Genomic DNA, 14,689 nt, shown 5'->3' with positions numbered 1-14,689 from the left:
GTTTGCGCGCGCGCGCGCGGGCGGGTGAGCGAACGTTGTTAGCGACCGACTCGGGTCCTTGTCGCGCTCGTCTGTCTTCTCCACTCGAACGTAACGTTTTAAAAAGGCGAGGCTGGCAGGCTCAAGCGAAAGGAGAGCAGACACGCGGCAGAAGGCCTCGACGGGTCGTCGTCAAAGTCAGCCAAGCGGAACCTGCATCTGTCTCACCGCTGTCGTGGAAATCACCGCCGGGAGATGAATCGATAGAAGCCATTCGTTCAAATTTCTTCATCTTTCTATCTTTTATCGATCCATTTTTTTGTTTGTTTTCTTTTTAGCACCTCGCGTAGTTCAAAGGTTGACATGCACTGCTTACGCGAACACCCTGGCTGCAAACGAAAAAAAAAAAAACCGAGCCGTCATTCAGACGATTTTTTTTGCTTTGACTTGCGAGCAAAAACTGTTTGGAAGATAGCAAAACATTTGGGATATTTGAACACAAACGGTGCATCAACACATATAGACAGACAACATAACAATACTAACAGGAAGATTTTCTTTTTCCTCTGTCTGACATTAATATAGTTTACTGAGTCACTTACAGTAATTGTGAAAGTCATTTTTGTGGTCTTCATGACTATACTATACTGCAATGCATACTGGCAATGAATTAATCACGATGCACAAACTGTTGAGTTCTTGACATTCTGTTTAATTTAATCAATTACGATGTGTTTTACAAAGTTTTTATTATCGGAAAAAAAAGCTACTAGCGAGAAATCAAAAATCAATAACAGGGTAGGCTCCAATTTGATATGTGATTTAGCCACATGTTGGAAACTTTTGACTTGAGCTATAAGCGCCAAAGCCACAAATATTGTGCCAAGGTCGCCTTAACTCACCTGTACAGCTCGACATGACCAAAACTCCAAAATAAAAAATTGTGAGAGAACTGGCAACAGACATGGAGACCGGCTGAGCCATGCCGTTCATGTTCAGTTGTTGAATATTTGAAATGCTAATTTATTAGGAATTGTGTTTACATGTACATATTTTGACAAAAGGGACATTTTCCCAAGAGGAAACACATCTTCTTGCTATCTATAAAAGTTGTTTTTCTTTTTTCTTTTATGAAATATTATTTCCATCAGAGTGTACTTCTGTTAATGCTGGAGAAAAAAAATAAAAACGTTTCAAAGCTCGTTTGGTACCACCAGGAGCAAAAAGGAAATCCTAGAATGGCAAAAAAATGATTGCTAAATGTGAAACATATTTTGAAAAGAATGGAAACAATCATGCCATAAGAAAAAAAAATATTTAGTGGGACATTTGAAAAATATTCTCGTATATTTTACTAGTCTGACGCAATAAAAATAATTATGGGAAAATATATCTTTTTTTAATAGCCTCTTGAAGGGGACATTTTAAGATTATTTTTGTACATTTTTGGGTGTCTAATTTTGAAGGTCAATTTGACCCAGTACAATCACTAGAATCGCTCACTCATTTCTTTTTTTTAATCAATCAAATAAATCAAATACATTCATTTATGGTAATGCTGCTAATTGTATTTATTTATGTCATTATTCTTGACATTTTGAAATGTATTTTTGTGGGTCGATTTAATGCGCAACAAAACCGGAAGCTTACATAAATAGCAACGTTAGCATCACCTTCTGTTGGAAGGTGATGCATGAGGTGTCCAGGCTGGTCCACCAGCTGCATTAACCCACACTTATTTGTTTCTTTCACGGGTCAATGTGACCCCGTGCAACCGTCAAAATCACTAGGTTTTAGTTTGGGGTATAATTAATAACAAAAATAATAATACAGCAAAAACAAAACAACCAAAATGAGGAAGATGTTTTGTATTTATTTGACAACTTTTTTACATTTTTTAAAAATGGGTCAATTTGACCCAGCTGTGCAATGTGGGTAAGGCAAGGGTTGGCATGACAAAAACAGAGCCGCTATTCCCCCCCGCCCCCATCGCTAGCCAGCGTTGCAATCACACAATTCCGACGTTGTGACGCTAAACTCCAATTATTACTGATTTATGCTGTAAGGATATAACATCTTTAATAACACACAAAGATAGTGAACATCTGTTGAAGTCGATGAATGTTGGCGGCGAAATGGCAGAAAATCCAAATGCAAATGGTTATTTCCGCCACCCATAGGGAACGCTTCATCGCAGTTAAGCGTTTGGAGATTTGAGTCAAATGAGCGCGGAAACGACAGCGCACGCGGCGAGAGAGCGATTGTATACGTACGCAGCCATCGGAGAGCAGCTGGACAGAAATGAACAATTCAATCGGGGATGTGCAAAGTTATTCCACATGCGGGAAAAGTGACGGAAGCTGAAAACAATCCAATATGCTGCTTGCCAAGATGAAATACATTACAATCAAATGTATTTTGAAAATGCTCAATAAATAGCTCAGTTTCGCTTCTTTTTTAAACAATTTTTGGGATTAAGAATAGTATGATATCTCGTAACAATTACATTTCCACAAAAGCTTTCTCTCTCTCTCACACACACAGCTCTATGCAGTATGATCAAACATTATAGGATGCTGCGGTACTCCTTCTTGATTACAGTCTGCGTATTGGTTTAAATATCCCGCATGCATCTACAGTATCTGCTCCTCTTCCTCCTCCTCCTCTTCCTCAAGTTGCACCACAGCAGCACTGTCAGCCGCACTTGACAAATGTGCCACAGCGCCGGCGAAACGCTTGTACTCGCACAAACATATCGCCGCTATTTATCTTCCCCGCCGCGTGAGGAAAAGGCACGGGAATATAAAAGCCAATCGGGCACATCCATTCGGCCCTGGGAATCAAATCGGACAACTTCGGGCATAAGCGGGACGGCTGATGGATGGCCGAAAAGTCGAAAATATCAATTTCACAGCGGAATCGTCGGGCGTTTGATATGTGGCCGCTCACGCTCGTGGGCCTTCGCATTTGAGAACAAGTTTGACGTGTGATCACAGATGCGACAGGGACCGGCGCACCGGGTCAATTTGACCCCATTTAACGTCGACTGACGTCATTGAGTGTTCACATTGTTCCATCGTTTCCAGGCAAATCCTCCAAATGACGGTCAAAAGCCCCGATCGGAAGCGGGTACACCGAGAAAGATGGGCAACGCTAAATTGCCTACGTAAATTTGTTTGCCTACGTCGTCAGCAATTTTTTTTTAAGAGGACAAAAAACAACAACAAAAACATTTCAATTTGGTGGACACGCCCATCATGAAAATGTCTCCAGGATTCATGCATGAAACCGAACAGGAAGTTGGTCATTTTGGTTTGATCCAATTCCAAGGCTCACACTTTGATCACGTAAAAAATGTGCCCAAATGAGACCCAATAGGAAGACAAGAACATTCCAATTTGCCCTCAAATGGACTGTGTTCCATATATTGGTAGCCAAGTCTTTTTTTTACTTGACTTTCGCAATATCAATACATTCCAACGTGCTTGCTAAGAATTGTTTTTTCTCCTTGCCAGCGTTGATTCTCCGTCATCCAGGTCGCTGTGATGCGCAAACTTTGAACCGAGTCAACTGGGCTCTTCTTGTTTGTTGATTTTTGTTTGGACTCGGGCAATTACGCTATTCGGCGAACGATATGTCGGTCGTTTTGTTCTGGAGCCTTAGCGAGTGCCGTAGAGCCTTTCCCAAACCCTCGGCGAGGGCGGTCGCAAAGTTCGGCTCTCGGCCAATCGCATCAGCTTCACCGCGGGGCGGTTTCATCACTCACGTCGGCGAGAGCGAGGTGAGTGCTCAAAAGATGCCCGTAGAGCTTTCAAAATGAATAAATCACGGATCATCAATGATGTATTTTGTTTGCTATATCAAAAGTCCTATGCATACAGCTCCATCCAAAGGAAAGGGGAAAGAAAAGAAATTCCCCAAAACATTGCTTTCAATATACAACATGAATCAAAATAAGATTTATGTTTACGTTGCAAACCGACTCAAACAGCATGCGTGCGAGTCGCATCGGTAAACATCGGCAGCCTCCCAGCGACGGCCCCGAAATGCAAAGACACGCATCGGAGATTCCTGCACGGGTCCAGCGCGAGAACTCCCGGGCTGAGCTCCGCTGGGTCGCACGTTGCCGGCAGACGGGTTCACGAGACGCCACATAATCGGGGTCCTCCGACGTCTTCTCCGTACCAATGACGGACACGCTCGCTCGCTCGGCTAACAAACTGCACGAAGCGGAACCGATATGGTGCGTTGCAGCGAACATGACAAACAATGGGAATCAATCACAATAAGGTCGCTCTTCTCGTCACTGGAGACAAACAAGAACGGGAGAAAAATTGGGATCAAACCAAGGGACAAGAAATGTCAAAGTCGAAGATGAAAATAACAAACACAAGACAGGACACTGGTTAACTTTCGTTTAAGTTTCAGTTTTGGCCATTTCCATCGTAGAAATCCAGCAGACATCGGAGGGAAATCATATCACAAATCGACTTTCGGACCCAAGCGAGTGTGTTTGCATTTCATTCACACTCGATATCGACTCAATGGACAGCCGGCCACATGTGGGAAAAACAAGCGAGCCAACAGGGAGGACTCAAATGCCAAAATACAATTGAATTCATCCGTGACCACGGTCACGACTCAAATAATCGGTGTCATTTACATCAATGGAAATGCCATTAATCCGTTCCCCAAAAAAGCAACACAATTGTTTGTAATCTTTTTCAATTAGAAACATGGCACACTATAATATTGTAAAAACATGCACTAATGACATGATTAAAGAGAACGTAAATAATCGAACACTTTTTGCCACATTTTGTTTTTTGCTTCAATTCAATAGACATTGTGCTGCTTCGTCTTCTCGCTCCCTGGCCACCTGGGGGCAGTATAACACAGACATGGAGCCGGTCAAAACGGATAATCGTCCTTTTTCACAAACAATAAATTAGGATTTGCCGGCACGTGTTGCTGTACCGTTTGCGTTGCTCAAAGGGTTAAATCTAGTAAACTACGAGCCAAATGTTTAAAGTGTAATATGAGAAATATAATATTAAAAATCGATCATTTTGAATGATCTTTCTTGCACTGTAATCTGTTTGGATTATTTGGATTTTGCTCTTTGTTCGAAATGTTGATAAGGTGTTATTCAATGCTTTAAATCATGTACAGCATATTGACTTACCTTGTGTATGAATTGCCCTATAGAAATACATTTGCTTTGCTTTGCAAATTTACATTTTGAATAAAATACCAAGAAAACCATTGTGACTGTAAAATACAAGGCCCCTTAGCGATTTCCAAGGCAAACGTAAGCATTTTTGGTCAATACAATTAGAATCTAGCATTATCAAGGAAGAATCTAGCCTTTTTCGAAAGGCAAATTTCTGGGGTGGGGGGCATTTCCATCGCGGACCACTAGGTGGAAGACTTTTCACTGTAGGGTTGAAAACGCCATCGTATTGCTGTTGTGCCCCTTTTGCCCTTCGTCTCCACCGCAGTGAGCGCAAACTTCAAGTGTCTTAAACGCCCCGCCGCCGCTCTCCGTCAAAGGCCGACTGAGATTGTTTTTACCCCCCCGCCTGCGTTTGAGCCGCCCATCAGCCTTTTGGCTTTATATTTAATCAAAGGGTGATACTTCTGACGCCGGTCTCGCCGCCAAAGAGGTGGGCACGGCGGGCTCGCGCGAGCACAGATGAACGTAATCATTGGCCACTCTGCTCGATATGAGTGCGTTTGTGCGCGCGCGTCTTGAAGAATACGCTTGTCTGGCTCGCTCGCGCTCTCGAGCTGAGTACGTCCAAACAGGCTGTCGGCTAGCAAAGGCCTTTGATTCATTTCATGCCGCGTGAAGGCAAACGAAGGCCGTTCTCGGTGCTCGACGCCCCCCCACCCCCCGCCAATAATTAAGTCGGAACGGATTGCCAGGAAGGACGGCGACCAATCCCGGACGCCACTAAAAGGTCTCAACAGTGTAAGCGGTCAATTTTCACCATTGGAAAAGAAATGTTTTTCAAATCATTCGACTTCTTGGAATGGTTGATCAGCTTGACCGATGATTCCGCTTATTGATTCAGGGGAAAAAAAATTCCCCAAAAATAAAAAAAAGGATCAGCGCATTGACTGCGGCTCGGCTTGTAAAATACAAGCACAAATTATTTGTATTTCCAAAGTAACATATGGCATTTTCAAGGTAAAATACTGCATTTGATTGGAAAATACGAGACAAATGTAGTATTTAATGAGTGTAAGAAACTGTGTACGAAATAGAAGCAAAATTCTGCATCTTGAAGGCCAAATCGAGCATTTGGAGTGTCAAATTCAAGCAAAAATATTGCCTTTGAAGACAAAATCGAGTATTTTGTGTATTTCCAAGGCAAACTGTAACATTTTCGAGCCCTCGTGCAGCATTTGAGTGGGAAATCCAAGCACAATTAAGTAGCGTTTTCCCGCTAAATATGGTCACCGCTGCGTCTGAGCTCAGTCACGCCGCGTCACTCCCAGTCAGGGCTGCGTCTGCGGCAACGTGTCGCCTTTGTGTTTTGCCATTAATAATTACAACTTTATGCTGATGAGCTCAAATGGTTTGTAGGGGGGGGGCTACTTCCTGGGGCAAGTGCATCTCAAAAGCCATTTGAGGAGTGAAGACACGCTGAGATTTGTTGACAATGCTGTTTACAATCTGGCTGTGTGGCAAACAGCTTGTTGCGTTTTGTTTCTGTGTGTGTGTGTGTGTGTGAGACACGCCAGACTGCGCCAGACTGCGCCAATTCAATAACCCGGCTTGGGGTGACAAATATATACACACAACCGTGATTAGCGACCGCACAGGGAAAATGTCGCATTTTCAAGGCAAAAGAACATCTGAGCGTAAAATACAAGCGACATTTAGCCACGTGGCAAAATACAGCATTTTGAGTGTAAAATACACACAAAATGGAACATTTGAAGGCCAAATATCGCATTTTGGAGTGTGAAACACGTGCAAAATCTAGCATCGCTAAATATATATAAAAACAATGGGTTATGATAAATAAAGCAAGATGTTAGTGGATTCATCAGCATTGTGTCATCTCCCCTAGAAGCGGTGGAGGCGAAAATGACTTTTTGGTCGTTGTTTGTATTCCTAAACAAACAGTTACACACTCGAGCGTCCAAACGTAAGCCTTGTGAGCGTAACATACAAAATATTGCATTTTCATGGCAATATATAGACAAGGTTGCACTGTTCGGAACGTGCATCATATTTCTTTTGCTTTTTATTGTTATAAAAAAAAATATATATATATATATATATATTAGGTGTGGGACTTAATTGCGATTAATTACAAATGAATAAATACAAAAATAACACACACACACACACATATATGTACATAGATAGATCGGCACTGTATATAGAGGGAGAGAATTTGTTGTTTCGTGTCCTCTCACTCTCCGGTGCCCGTAGCCGCCATCATCAGTCGTCCCTCACGCTGCAGCCTTTGCACGATACGATCAGCAGCCACCTCGTTCGTCCGCGTGACACTTTAAGCGCCCGATTGTTCACTCTGCCGTCCACCTGCGAGGACGAGCGCGCTTTCTGCTTTTTATCAACACTGACTCACGCCTCCCACGCCGCCGCGCATGGAACGTCAGCTCTTATTTATACGAAGAAGCGAGTCGCCGCTGGTCGCGCGCGGGCAGCATAAACGTTGTCTATGCTGTACTTTCTTTGTATTTTACATTCCAAACATTTGTCTTCTATTTTGGTTGCGTTTGGCAGTCCAAATGTTGGATTTGGCCTTGGACCCGCTGCAGTTCCCCTCCAGAGCCAAAAGAGCTTTCAGCAATTTAGCAAATTTAGGAAGTATTTGTCCAATCCAATTGCTTGTTCTTGCCTTACAATTGGAATTTGGACTAGTATTTTACATTTAAAACGTTCAATTTGACCTTAAAAATGTTAGATTATGTTCGTATATACCATTCAAAATGCGCAATTCTGCCTTAAAATGTGAAATTCTGCTAGTGAGTATGGTACATTTGGCTACTATTATACATTCAAAATGCTCGATTTTGCCTTCAAATTGGAATTTGGGTTCGTATTTTTCCTCAAGCGATTGACAGTCAAAATGGCCCAAAAGCAATTGTTTGCGTTTTGCACTCAATTTGCTTGTATTTTCCGTTTGTTCCTTGTTTCAAAACCTCCAATGCTAGATTGTGCCTTGAAAATCCTCCATTTTGCTTGCATTTCACCCTCAAAATGGAATATTTTGCCGGGCTCGGCTTCTTTTTTGTTTTGTGTTTTTTGTCGCATGGCACGGCTCCGGGCCAGCGGCGGACGGTCGTTTATTTGCGAAACAAATCAGCTCGCTCTGCGGCGGTCGCCGTAAAGGAAGCATTCATAAGGCTTGTGCGGACATTCTAGCAAGATCGCAACGAAGACTAAAAAGGACTCCCGACGAGCCTCCTGATTGGCCGTGGAAGGAATTTGCAAACTGTCCCTAATTTGTACTTGAAAAGCTTGCTTTTGCCTGAAAAGGGAAAAAAATGGATTTTGCAGCATTTTGGATTCTTTTCACAGTCAGGGTACCACAGTGCTTTTGGGCAAAATGACAGTATACTGCACCATCAAATGCTACTTTTTGCTAAAGTTCGATTTGTTTTCCTCAAATTGCTTGATTTTTGATTTTTCTATTTTGCTTTTCTTTTACACTCAAACTTCCCTTAAAATGCTATTTATTATCTCTGCACATTTTCCATTCAAAATGTTAACCTTTGTCTTACAATCCTCCATTTTGCTTTATTTTGCCAGGTTTTAACACCTAAAAATGGTGTATATTGCTTGTATTTGATGCTCAAAATGCTAGATTTTGTTTGTCTTTTGCACTAAAGCTGCTAGATTTATTCTTAAAATGATATTTGACGTCCAAAAGGCACATTTGTTCCCTTGGAAATATCGCATTTTGCTTGTATTTTCCCAACAAAATGCCAAATTTGGCCTTGAAAATCCTTTGCTACAATATCTTTGTGATTGACACTCAAATGGGTACATCTTTCTGAAAAGTATCTATTTTGTCTCCAAATATTTTGGTTGAAATATGCTTTGATTTTGCTGATATTGAAAGTGCAAAAATGTGTAATTTGCTACCCCCCCAAAAAATATGCTAGTATTTGCATTTTTCCCCTTGAAAAATCGGAGGCGACGATGCGCAAAGGAAGCATTCGCAAGGCCGACGTTGACAAGATGGCAATGAAGACGAAAAGGACTCCCCTGAGCTTCCCGATTGGTCCCCAGAGGAGCGAAGCCCCTCCCGCCCCGTCTCCTTTTCTCATTTCACAGCGGTTTGTTACAGCTGCTCGATCTTCTCCCAGGCGATCCCTCACATCAGCGTTTCCATTTCCTAAACTCCTCGCGACTCTTTCAGACAGAAGCCCGAAAGGGAGGCGCCGCATCGGCGGGACGGGATGCGCCACGCTCCAATGGCATTATTATTATTATTCAATATGAAATCAATAATATCCAACCTCATTTACTGAAAATGTCACCTCATCTCCAAAGTGTGGCAAAACTATATGTTCTTTTTTTGATACACTGTACATCTCAACTATTCATCACATTTGCGGTGATTTGAATCCATTCAAAATGATTGATTCTTGCCTTGGAAATATTTTCCCCTTAAAATACTGCAAAGTGCTTTGCTGGTATTTTACACTCCAAAAGCTAGCTTAAAGAAAAAATTAATACCCAATGGCTGCAGTGGCTTCATAAATAAATAGATACATAAAGAAACAAACAAATACATACATGTATAGATAAAACGAGGCTCTGAATTTGAACGCAATTCGGACGAGATGTGTTGGTTTTAAAAACAAACAAGAACAAATTCTGCCATACAACGCGATGACGCATAACGTCACGCATAATGAATTCCTGCGCGACGCATCAATGCAAAGAAAAAGATGAGAGAGTCCGCAAGGTCTAATTAGAGCTAAATGACAACGATGACACCGTCAACCTATGTTTGCTGTCATCTGTGTAAACGCGTCATAATGCACATAATTAGCGTACGTATGTTTGCCTTTCGTGACTCATGTTGTTTACCTCCTTGAGAATAACACGCACAATGTTTTCCACCGGATTGCAACCCTTGCATCGGATTGCATTAAGTTGATAAAAACCCCCAATTCCAATGACGTTGGGACGTTGTTTCAAACGGAAATAAAAACAGTATGCTATGATTTGCAAATCCTGCACACACAGCACTTTACCGCTTTGCGTCAGTGCATCTCAGATTAGCTTGGACAATGACCCAAAGTCAGTCACCGGACCTTAACCCCATAGAGCATCCGTTTTAGAGGAGACTGAAGGGAGAAACCCCCAGAAACAAACACGAGTAAAGGCCTGGAAAAGTATTTCGAATGAAGAATGCAACAGTCAGGTGAAGTCAATGGCTCGCAGGCTTGATGCAGTTATTGCAAGTCAGGGTTATGCCACCGAATAGTCAATGTTATTCACTTTAAGTTCATTTCATCACGTCTGTTCCGACACCTTTGCTCACTTGAAAAGTGGGTGGCGTCAAACAAAAGGTGCTCTGCCCTGAGTTGTAAATAAATACCGTCAAACTTTTGTCTCGTATTCATCTTTTGATCTGAAACCCAAATGTCTTCAGTATGCAACAAAAACAAAGGAATTGAACTTGCCGTTCCAATACTTTTGGAGGAGACCGGAGAGAAGCGTGAGCGTTACTGGCTGAGGATTTTGACGATCAGGGAGGTGACAACCAACAAGTACCCGTGTAAAACCAAAAGCAGTGGCATAGAGTTTAAAAAAAAACAGAAACGATGTAAACGTGTCATGGTGGATGGCTGACCGGTGGCGGGATAGAAAATCATATATCGACAAAGGTCTGCGCACTTCCTGCAACCTCAAGGCTGAACTCCCTTCGGAAGCCCCCAGGAGAAGTCATGTCGCATCCGAGCGGGACCGCCTACCTTCTGCCACAGTCGTGTCCTGAGTGCCGCGCACCTCCCGAAGCGGGACGCGGCTTGTCCCAGAAGAACCCAGGAGGGCTCTCAGCAAAGCCTCGGAAGATAGAAAGGATTTGAGGGCAGGCCCGAGGAAAAATCGGCTAAAGCAAATAAGTCCTTCTCGGAGTTTCCCGGCTCAGGTAGACGCTGTGGCTTCAGCGGTCTCGAGTACGTCTTGGATCCGCTTGAGCACTTGCCAAATGAAGGTTTACAGAAGCCAAATGGAAGAGGTTTAGGGCTGTGCTCAGGCTCACTTCACACTTACAAGTCCGGTACGCTAGTCCAATATGTCCAAATTACTGCGATGCGATTGCCAGTCGAGTCGTTGTAGCCCATTTTGGCTGATCTTTCCACAATGATGTGCTCTGTGACAAAATAAGCACCCAACCTAGCGTAGCCGCTCATCTTTCACCAGGGGTAAAAAAAAAAATCTTTCCAACTTTTGGAGTTCTTTCCTAACTGGGAGTAGAAAATGGGTTGCTTTCACCTAAAAAACACATTTCTGACCAAAAAGCAGAGAAAATGAGCATTTTTGTGAAAAGAAACGTGTTAAGCAGAACAGTGACTCTGACGTTAATACTTTTGGGGGTTTTTTTTCCCACCCAAACTACCGAAACAACAAAAGACCAGGAAAAAAGACTGATAAAGGCCTTTTGATGGCAAAACAAATGTGTGTACGCTTGTACAACTCAGAAACGTGTGGTGAGGGAGGCTGACTCACCGCGTGACTCGAGTGTGGCTTTTTTACAGTCACTCCATGAACTGCATCATCTTTTTCCCGTGATCGTGACACACTTTTTCTTTTTTTTTTCCTACTAACCACAGCTGCACCTAATCCAATTATACCATACATATAAATACTCTATTCGAGTGCGAGGTGCCGAAACCAGTCCGACTTACTGGATAACACGTTGGCATTTCTCGGAGTCACAATTGACACGGCGAGCCCCGATTCACCCTCTCATCTTCTGCTAAAAGGCTGTGCTGATCGCAAATTCAAAGCGATGCACCGCTGCCATCTACTGGCCTTGGTTCTTCATTACAGTTATGCAGAAGCTGGAATTTCACAATTTTCTTTTTCCACACCTACACGATGAAAAAATGCAAATATATTCGTTGGTGACAGTTAACAGTTGGATTCCTAAAAGAAAACCCACGCCATTAAATGAATGAATCATCCTAAGCGCCATCTTGCACAATAGAAATGAACAGGACAACCGGTAAAAATAATCGCAAAAGGGTCGACAGCCCACTCGGTCAGGCGCGTAGATGCACAGTATGTGAAACAAATTATTGTTGGACGATTGTTCCTTGCCAGTTAATCAGGATAATGCTCAGCTTGCACAATAGAAATCAACAGAATGACGAATACAAATAATGTCCATGCAAAAAAGTCCAAGCCACCTGCTCAGCATTAATGCGATCGCTCCTCTCTCCAGTTATTCATGACAAACCGCAATAATCATGAGTGCCATCATTGTAAATTATGTTTACAGCTCATGTTGTACTCAGTCCAAGTGTAGTTGATTATTTCCACCACTGTGTTTTCCATGCGACTCGAGGCTTTTATCAATAAAATATGCAGCGTCGGTGTCGATTTGGGCTTATATAACAACGCGAGCGCACCCCTTTCCACGCACCTTTACGCATCCACCCGAGTCTTGGGAACACAGGGATCAGACGCGTTCCAAATGCGAACCACCGCGTCGGGCCTGACACTACGTGACAGCAGTCGCGCTGGGCTTAGTGAGTCAATGTTGTGGACTCGTACACTATCTTCTGTGCGTGTGCGCACGTTTTGTCAAAGCAACGCGCATACGAGTGTGGCAGACATTTTGATTTGTTATTTTTTCTTTTTTGTCAGAGCGATGTGAAAGGTGAAAAAGAGTGGAAACTAACCCGATGGTCACCATGGCAACAGAAGAGCGCATTGAAATTAACGGAACGACGGGAAATAATCCACATAGACGAAAGACAAAGTCAGCTATGTTCTGTAATGAATGCGAGCGCTCCTCTCACCAGTGAGTCGTGATAATCTCCCAGCGTGCACAATAGAAATGAACTGAACGACTAGAAATCATCCACACAGGCAGAAAAAATGGCCACGGCACACTCAAGTCACACGCGTGGGCGGTGTACATGTCAGAGGATAACAGCAATAGCTCCTCTCACTAAGTATTAGTGTGAATATTCGTATTAGCACTAGAGGGTCGCGGGCGTGCTGGAGCCTATCCCGGCTATCTTCGGGGAGGAGGCGGGGCACACCCTGAACCGGTCGCCAGCCAATCGCAGGGCACATAGAAACAAACGAATCATCCGCACTCACATTCACACCTACGGGCAATTTAGAGTCTTCCATCAAGCTAGCATGTTTTTGGGATGTGGGAGGAAACCGGAGTGCCCGGATTTGAACCCCGGTCCTCAGGACTGTGAGGCAGACGCAGAATGTAGGCAGAATGTAAAATCTTCAAATAATTACTTGAGTAACCCTAACCCTAACCTGAGTCAAAAAACAAAAACCTAGTGTTGTGCTAACTTGGGATTTATTTTTCAATGCATGGATGTCAACTAGACAAAAATATAAAATGAGAAAGTGCAAATTCAGATGCCAAAAATCTTTAAAATATTTTTAAAATAACCCAAATTAAGGCAAATTATGCCACAAGAATTTGTGGTAAATGTACTTTCTTTACAGTCACGAAAGAGCGCAATTGGCGCACCAGGTAAACATTACAGAGCCGTTGTTCGTATCAGGTTTCGCGAACATTTGTCACTTTGAAAACAAAGTCTCCGGTCATGTGACAGCCAAGGCTCCGTTTGATTGGTCAAATGGCGTCAAACGTGACGAGGCGTTTCGTTGGATCGGCGTAACGGTCATGTGACAGCGACCAAAGCACAGATCTCTGACCGACGAAAACACACACAGTAAATCACGCAAGGAATAAAAGATGAATAGAAATGAAAGTAGCGTGTGAAAAATGTAAAGGAAGAAAAATACCAAATAAAAAGTAGGTTGCATTTCAACGACTCTGACAAGCACAATTTATCCCCAAAGTGACTTCAGTAAATGTAACGGAGTAATTCTTTCTGCAGACATCATTTCTAAGTCCTGAACTGTAAGCGTTAGAGGGGACCTTTAACGCAATTACAACTCTCAGCAGTTATTTAGGACAACCGCCACCTTACACAATAGAAATAAACTCAATGGCTCGAAAGAATCAGTCAAAAAAAGTCTACAGGTGCAGGCAATGTACGTATAATGATAACGCAATTGCTCCTCTTGATACTTATTCATGATCATCGCCACCTTGCACAATAGAAATCAAATGAATCATTAGAAATAATAGGCTGTGTCAAAAACGTGCACAGGGGCACGTGCATCATGCACGTGTGCGCGTGTGTGTGTGTTTGTCTCAAGTCTCAAGGCAAAATGTGCACAAACGTGTCAGAAAATGTTGTAAGCGACGCGGAAGGCGCACTTGGAAACCAATACAGCGGTCGCCATGACACCACAGGACCACCATTTTTCTCTCTGCGGTGAGCATGTGTCAAGGATGGACTTCTTTCATTAACGTTTAGGCGGGATGCAGTTGATAATTAACGTGTGTGCGCGCGCTGTCTCGCTAACCCATTCAAGACCGGACCGCCACAGAGTGCACCGAGTGTTTATTTTCTATTTTTTAAAATGACAATCTTTTTT

General features: G+C 42.9%; 1 protein-coding gene across 4 annotated transcripts in view; it reads right to left on the bottom strand.

Annotated features, from left to right (window-relative positions):
• The window catches only part of lingo2 (leucine rich repeat and Ig domain containing 2), a 289,552-nt gene that overhangs the window by 20,092 nt on the left and 254,771 nt on the right, over positions 1–14,689 (bottom strand). The gene's annotated exons all lie outside the window — the stretch shown is intronic.

Source organism: Phyllopteryx taeniolatus, chromosome 10 (assembly GCF_024500385.1).
Source record: "Phyllopteryx taeniolatus isolate TA_2022b chromosome 10, UOR_Ptae_1.2, whole genome shotgun sequence".
Classification (NCBI taxonomy): domain Eukaryota; kingdom Metazoa; phylum Chordata; class Actinopteri; order Syngnathiformes; family Syngnathidae; genus Phyllopteryx; species Phyllopteryx taeniolatus.
Note: the sequence above shows the minus strand (reverse complement) of the source record. Positions and strands in the feature narration are given on the sequence as shown.